This window comes from Brassica napus, chromosome A3 (assembly GCF_020379485.1).
Source record: "Brassica napus cultivar Da-Ae chromosome A3, Da-Ae, whole genome shotgun sequence".
Lineage (NCBI taxonomy): Eukaryota > Viridiplantae > Streptophyta > Magnoliopsida > Brassicales > Brassicaceae > Brassica > Brassica napus.
This window is the reverse complement of record NC_063436.1, coordinates 33,339,849-33,346,986: the sequence shown is the minus strand read 5'-3', so window position 1 is coordinate 33,346,986 and position 7,138 is coordinate 33,339,849. Positions and strand designations below refer to the sequence as shown.

At 41.1% G+C, this 7,138-nt stretch overlaps 1 long non-coding RNA gene across 1 annotated transcript; it reads left to right on the top strand.

Annotated features, from left to right (window-relative positions):
* The first annotated feature begins 5,444 nt into the window (after positions 1 to 5,444).
* LOC106390003 lies at positions 5,445 to 7,138 on the top strand. Its single transcript, XR_001278176.3, has 4 exons — positions 5,445 to 6,151; positions 6,234 to 6,327; positions 6,418 to 6,524; positions 6,613 to 7,138. It is a non-coding gene; the product is annotated as an uncharacterized LOC106390003 (long non-coding RNA).

Sequence of the window (7,138 nt, the reverse complement as noted above, 5' to 3'; positions counted from 1 at the left end):
TTTTGTATCAGCTTCTTCTACTTTGCTCTGCTCTCCTGATACATGATATTCATCATCCTTAACTGTATCATGGTTGACCAGCTTTTCTCTGTTCAGTTCGTCCTTCTGCTTACTCTCATCTGCATGGTGAACTTGAATGTCTGGCTGCTTGACATGAGTTGTCGGTGTTCCAATATCTCCATTCTCCGCTGTAGACAAAGTCAAGAATCTGACTCATACTAATCATTATTCCTTTCTCCCGATCTTTAATCATCTTGTCAAGCCTTTTACTTCGAGTTGCTACAGCCTCGCTGAAAAATTTGCCTATGAAGGCTTCTTTGATGTCTTTCCAGCAGGTTAGAGATCTTGGTTGCAGCTTACAGAACCAGCTAAAAGCATCTCTAGATAAACAATAGGGGAAGATCTTGCAGATAATGTGGTCTGCAGATATTTTATCGTGCTTGTTTGCTGAGGCTAACTCCTCAAGTCTCTTGATAAGATCTTTGGGATCCTCATGAGGAAGACCGTAAAATGGATCCTCACTTCCCCAATCATACCATTGACTTGTCAGATTAAAGGTATTTGTCTCAGCCACAGCAATTACATCAGGGATTACACTACCTTCTGCATTAATTAATTGTCCTGTGAGGCTGCAAGGGCGACCTTCTTCGTCTCGCCAAATACCTTTCTTGTCGATCTTAAGTATGAGCGCTTCGACCTTCTCTGTCTCTCCGTAAGTGGTGTTCGTCATTGGAGGAACAGTGCCGCGATGAATAGTATTTCGATGAACAGTGTTTGGATGAACAATATCGCGATGAACAGTGTTCAGATGAACAGTATCGTGATGAACAGTGTTCGGATGTACTCCAATGTTCTTTGAGTGAGTTGTTTCTCAGGGAAGCTCATGGAGGAGGTCTTATGGGACACTTTGGAGTTAAGAAAATGTACAAGGCGGTTTATGACCACTTCTACTGGCCGAGTCTGATAAAAGACGTAGAAAGGATATGTAGACGATGTGTGACTTGCAAGAAATCTAATACCAAAGCATCAAATCACGGTTTGTACTCAACTCTACCCATTACATCTCATCCTTGGGTAGACATTTCAATGGATTTTGTGCTTTGTTTGCCTAGGTCTAAAGCTGGACGAGATTTTAAAATGGCTCACTTCATATCTTGCCATAAAACTGATGACGTTGTGCAAGTTGTTGAGTTATTCTTTAGAGAAATTCTAAAGTGGCATGGAATGCCTAAGACAATTGCCTATGATCGTGATGCTAAGTTCCTTAGCTATTTTTGGAAAACTTTGTGGTCTAAGTTAGGAACGAGATTGATGTTTTCTACAACTTGTCACCCCCAGACCGATGGTCAAACTGAAGTTGTGAATCGAACTTTGTCCGCATTGCGTAGGTCATTGGTTCGAAAGAACCTTAGACTTTGGAAAGAATGTTTACCTCATGTTGAGTTTGCTTATAACCAAGCTATGCATTCTGCTACTAAGTTTTCACCTTTTGAGGTCGTTTATGGTTTCAAACATTTATCTCCACTTGATCTTTTGCCTTTGCCTTTGAGTGAAAGAGTTAGTACAAATGGCAAGAGGAAGGAAGACACTATCAAGAAGCTACATGAGCAAGTTCGTGCCAATATTAAAACCAAAACCGAGTTACAAAAGATTTGCCAACAAGAAACGAAAGGAGGTGGTTTTCAAGGAAGGTGATCTTGTTTGGGTTCACTTAAGGAAGGAAAGATTTCTGGAAGAAAGAAAGTCCAAACTCATGCCTTTGGTCGATGGTCCATTTCAGATCCTTAAGAAGATCAATGACAATGCTTATCAGCTTGATTTACAAGGTAAGTATGTTATTTCTTCAAGCTTCAATGTTTCTGATATTTCTCCTTTTCTTGTACATGATACGGATTTGTGGACAAATCCTTTTGAAGAGGGACGGAATGACGTGCCTCAGCCTGTGGATCAGTCCGTACAAGAACCAGCTTGAAGATCAAGATGTCCCAATCATTCCAACCGAGGTTCACTCTTCAGACAGTACCAGAAAGACTGACCGAACTATGTACCGGATCAACCCCCTGTGCGTCCGAAATGGAACTTTGGCTAGAACCACGACCAGACGACCAAACTGACCGTACCGGAACTCATCTTTCTCGATCATCTCGACATTCTAAGGATGATAGTCGAACCGCACTTAGATTGGGACGTGAAGATCCCGAAGATGGACGTGCATTCTCACTTTTGGGCTGTTTGATCCATCCCAACGGACGCACTTCCGACCTTCAGTCTGTGTTCAACCCATTCTTGGATTTTACTCATTCAAATCTTTCTAAGGCAAGGATTCTTCATCTTTCTGAAGATTTAGGTCACGTTTGGACCAGATTCGTTTGAGAGGAACACCCGGCCATTAGCACCGATCATCCTGCGTCTGTCCTTCTCCTCACCGCCGTGCACACAACCAGTTCGGATGCTCTTGGGTAAGAGCCAAACGGACATCTTGACTAGTCTATTCCATTTTCCGTGCCTTGAGCAGATCTAGTCAAGTTTATATTTTTTATTTCTTCTTTTTCTATAATTTTCTTTATTACCTTTGACTACAAAACTCTATAAGTATGTAATCTCTTCTAAGGAATAAGGCAATCGATTTTGTTTTAAGCTATTGGGTTAAAACTCTTTGTTTTTTGTAAGAACTTGTCTTTGTTTCTTGGTGAGTCATATCCAAGTAAACACTTCCTCAAATCGTTGGACTTGTGAGTCATTTCAAGCAACGATGAGAGATCCTTCACTTGGTGGTCTTGTGAGTCATATCAAGCACCATTTGGAGTCGGGAATATCGGAGGCTTTCCGCAACCTTCGTGCGATCCTTGAATCCATTCAGTTCTCCATGCGGAGTTCATATCCAAATATAACCAGTAGAGTGATCCGTTCCTAGGGTCCTTCAGTAACGTTCGCTGCTGGAATGTTTTCAACGTTGTCGCCGACGGCATCGCCGTTGCGAGTTTGTTGGTTGTTGAGATCGTCAGCTGACATGTCTGATCGAGCGTTGGTGGCCGAGAGTTATATTGATCCGTACTTCCCCCCTCCCCCCCCTCCTTGTATCGCCAAACTATGGGAACCAAAATTCGCACTGTCAATTTCCGTTGAATTAGGAAAGTTAGGAAAACCCTAATTTCCCAGAGGTCCCGAATATCTGCTAAACCACACGTCAAGCAATCAAGAACACGAAAAGAAAGGCGGAAAAATATATGAATCCAAAAGAGAGCAAAATTGATCTTATTCCGAATCTGCGTATGAGCGTTACAACAAGGTAAGAGCATTGGCTACGAGAGCTGTCGACGAGATTTCTAGTTCTAGCACCTAAGACTGCATAAACCTAATTGAGTCGCAGCTCGAATAACAAAAACATAAACTTGCTAATTTGCTCTAAGTATTGCTCTGAGTAAAAAATTTATGTCCCTCTGCACCTTCAACTTCGATCCTCTTATATACTCCTTCTAAGGTAGTTTGATCCTTTCCTTTCTGCTCTTGGTTACCTGCATCACAAATGAGTCATGAGTAACTAGTTTACTCAGTGAGCCTAGTCCCGCACCCCAACATATATTAATAATATCCCAAGCAATCAACTCCATTTGTATGCAGTGGAAATATATTCCATAACTAATAAAAATACATATATAAGGCCTATCATTCCATCGATGTGAATCTTATCTTAAACATCATCTCCACGACACCCGCCATACACTCATACTTATAATATATATATATATATATATATAGACTAAACCCGGAAAACCACCAAGGCTAATCGAACTTGAAATTTATCTCTTCTTGCAAAATAAAAGATAAACCGTCATAATGATTGGGTTCAACTTCGTAAAAATTCGTGATTGGGCTGTTAGCCGCGTTTCGGGCCGTTTTGGCCATTTATTACGGGCCATACTTGGCATTCAGGTATCGACTTCAAAAGAAACTTGTTTAAAATTGCCTATCGACTTTAGCTTTTTTACGATTTATCGGAAAAGGAGCCACAGGGATGAGGTGACGATGAATTCTGGTCAATCCAGCTCGGCGAACGGCCGAGCTGAATCCCGTGGTAGATCCAGCTCGGCCGTTCGCCGAACTGGACTTGTCCAGCTCGGCGAACGGCCGAGTTGATTTCCGAGGACAATCCAGCTTGTCCGTTTCGACGAGCTGACCATTAGACCTTTGGTAGTTTTTTCCGTTCTTTTTCGATTTCTTTCTCATTTTATAGAAGATAAGATTTTCTTAGGAAGTTTTCTGACGTTTATTTCGTCGTAACCGGTTTTGACCGCAACATTCCGGATGAGAATGGAGTATGATCCATGCATAGTGAATGCGTCTGGTGGGCAAGTGAGGAATTCACTAGTGCTGGTTAAGGATATCCCATCGATGATCCAAGACAGGGTCATGCATGTGGATCTGGTTGTAGTCCGCCTAAAGAATCACGAGGTGATACTAGGTATGGACTAGCTTGGAAAGAATCAGGCACCTTGGACTGTCACCGGGGAAGGGTGCAGTTTGAGAGTGGGTGTGGACCCTCAATCAGGTTCCAAGGTATTCAGCTGACCTCTGGATGCTTAGTGGTATAAATTATCCATGCGGAACAAATGATTGAGAAGGGTTGTGAGGCTTATTTGGCCACAATCACCACTAAGGAGGTCGTAGGGGGTGGTAACCCGGACGGTATTCTGCTGGTCAGTGAGTTCGAGGATGTGTTTCGGGCGTGATAGGGCATTCCCCTTGATAGGGCTGACCCGTTCATAATAGAACTGGAACCAGGGATGGCCCCAATGTCAAAAATTCTCTACCGCATGCCTCCTGCCGAGCTAAAGAAACAACTTGAAGAGTTGTTGGACAAGGGGTTCATAAGTCCAAGTGTCTCGCCTTCGGGAACACCAGTTTTTTTGTGAAGAAAAAGGATGGTAGCTTCAGGCTGTGTATTGATAATCGAAGGTTGTATAGGGTGATTGTGAACAACAAGTACCCATTACCTCATCTTGATGAGCTATTGGATCAGCTCAAGGGAGCCAAATGGTTTTCTAAGATTGATTTGGCCTCAGAGTATCATCAGATCCCAATTAAGCCAAATAACATAAAGAAGACTGAGTTCCAGAGGGGGAGAGAGAGAGAGAGAGAGAGAGAGAGAGAGAGAGAGAGAGAGCCTAAGCTGATTTTTTTTATATAGAAGAGGAAGAGACCCATATATATAAGAAAAGTTGTCTACGCTGATGTTCTAATTATTCTCCTTGCAATCAATTGCAAATCTTATAATAAACTTGTTTCAAATAACTAATGATCGAATTCATGTTTTCATCTTGAAGATGTCAAATTTAGATTTAATAAAAAGGTGAAAGAGGCTCCATGTAATTAAAAAATGAAGAAATAAAAATGTAATGACCCAGATTTCTTGAACCAGAGTCTTCTTTTATATTTATTTTTTTCATTTTCCAAACCATTCATTAAACCAAGTTTGGTTTAATTATTTAAGAAAAGTGTAAACCATTCGGTCTTTTACCTTCTCAATTCCTCCCGTGTTGTATGGGATATATTACCTAATCTTATTATATAAAGAACAGTTTACTCTCTCCATATTGCGCCACCTAGGATTCCACATCATAAAATCGCTTCCTGACATTATGACACGTGTCTCCTTGGTGAAACTCACCGTTTCGTTGAATCCGATGGGCTTTTATGTTACGCATAATGTGTAATTGTCTCTTCCTTTTTTCCCTTTCCAGAAACTAAACGTCTCCATTAGCGGTTACAGCTTTTCTTAAGTTCATGCTATAAAGCTTATTAACAACAACCCCATTCTTTTCACCACCTTACTACATCCGCCGCCACTAATCAAGAAAGAAACAACAAGTAGTCTACAACCAGCTATAGTCTCCGATTTACCCACATATGTCAAACCTAGCGTTCTCCAGGTTTCGAACCCTTTCGGTACAGAAGCCAAAGATTTTCATCTCCAATCTGACCCTCAAGTCAGAGCCTCGACTGATTCTCTCGCCGGATTCGCGGCTCAAGATTGCGCTGCTTCGCAAGCAACAACGTCGGTGATGGGTTAGCGATAAGTGAGCCTCGGATGTTTCCGGAGATTTTCAAAGACTTAAGTGCTAGAGAAATTCAGAAACTCTTTCCTATTCAGGTGCGCTCTTCTTTCTGGAATGGGGTCGATTGAAAGTTATCTGATTTTTAAATCAATATTGATGTTTATTGTTCGTGTAAAGAATTGTGCTTGAGCCAGATATACAAGGTCGTGCTAGGACATGAACTAGAAAGACTCTTGCTTTTGGCATTCCTGTCATTGACAAAATCAAAAAGGTCTACTCTAAACACGGGTTTGTCAATCCTATGATTGTACTTGCATATTAGAGGACTCAAATATTCACACTTTATATGGTTTTTATGTAGATTTGATAGGTGAAAAACGTGGGAAGAACCCTATTTGTTTGGTTTTGATGCGCTGAACAGAAGAGTGAGCAACCGTCTGGATAAATCAACAGCAGGTGCATATACATGTCAGTGGAACGCCGTTTCTGAAATCTGTTCTTTGTCAAAGTGAAGCAAAGACGATGGTTACTAATGTTAATCCTAAATTGGCTGCAGGTATATAGCCATGTCCAAGATTTGGTAAATCTGCTCCTGTCTGTATCATATTGGTGATGGAGAAAAATTGAAGCATCAACACTACTGCAAAGGAAGCAGAGGGAGCAGAAGCCAAAGCCAAAGCAGCTCAAGCTTACACTGAAGAAGCTTCAAAGACACTAAGAGGACGAAACATCTGCAAAAGACACTAAGAGGACGAAATATCACACAACACACGATAAAGAACATATTTTTTCATGGTCGTATTGAAAATTTGATATAACAGATTGTTTATATGTAAGGTGACAGAGGAGGAAGAAGAATGTGTTTCAGGTGAAGAAGAAGAATGTGTTGCAGGGGTAGAGAGAGAGAAGCCTAGAAGTAGTGTATGTTGATGATTTTCTACTTGGAAACTCTTTTTAGTTGTAACCAGTAATCTCAGATGCTAAAACTCTTCCTATCTGTAACAAATAATTCTTTAGCTGAAGAACTTATAGCAGATTAAAAATGTGTTAGATATTGTGAAATTGAAAAGATATGCGGGCAA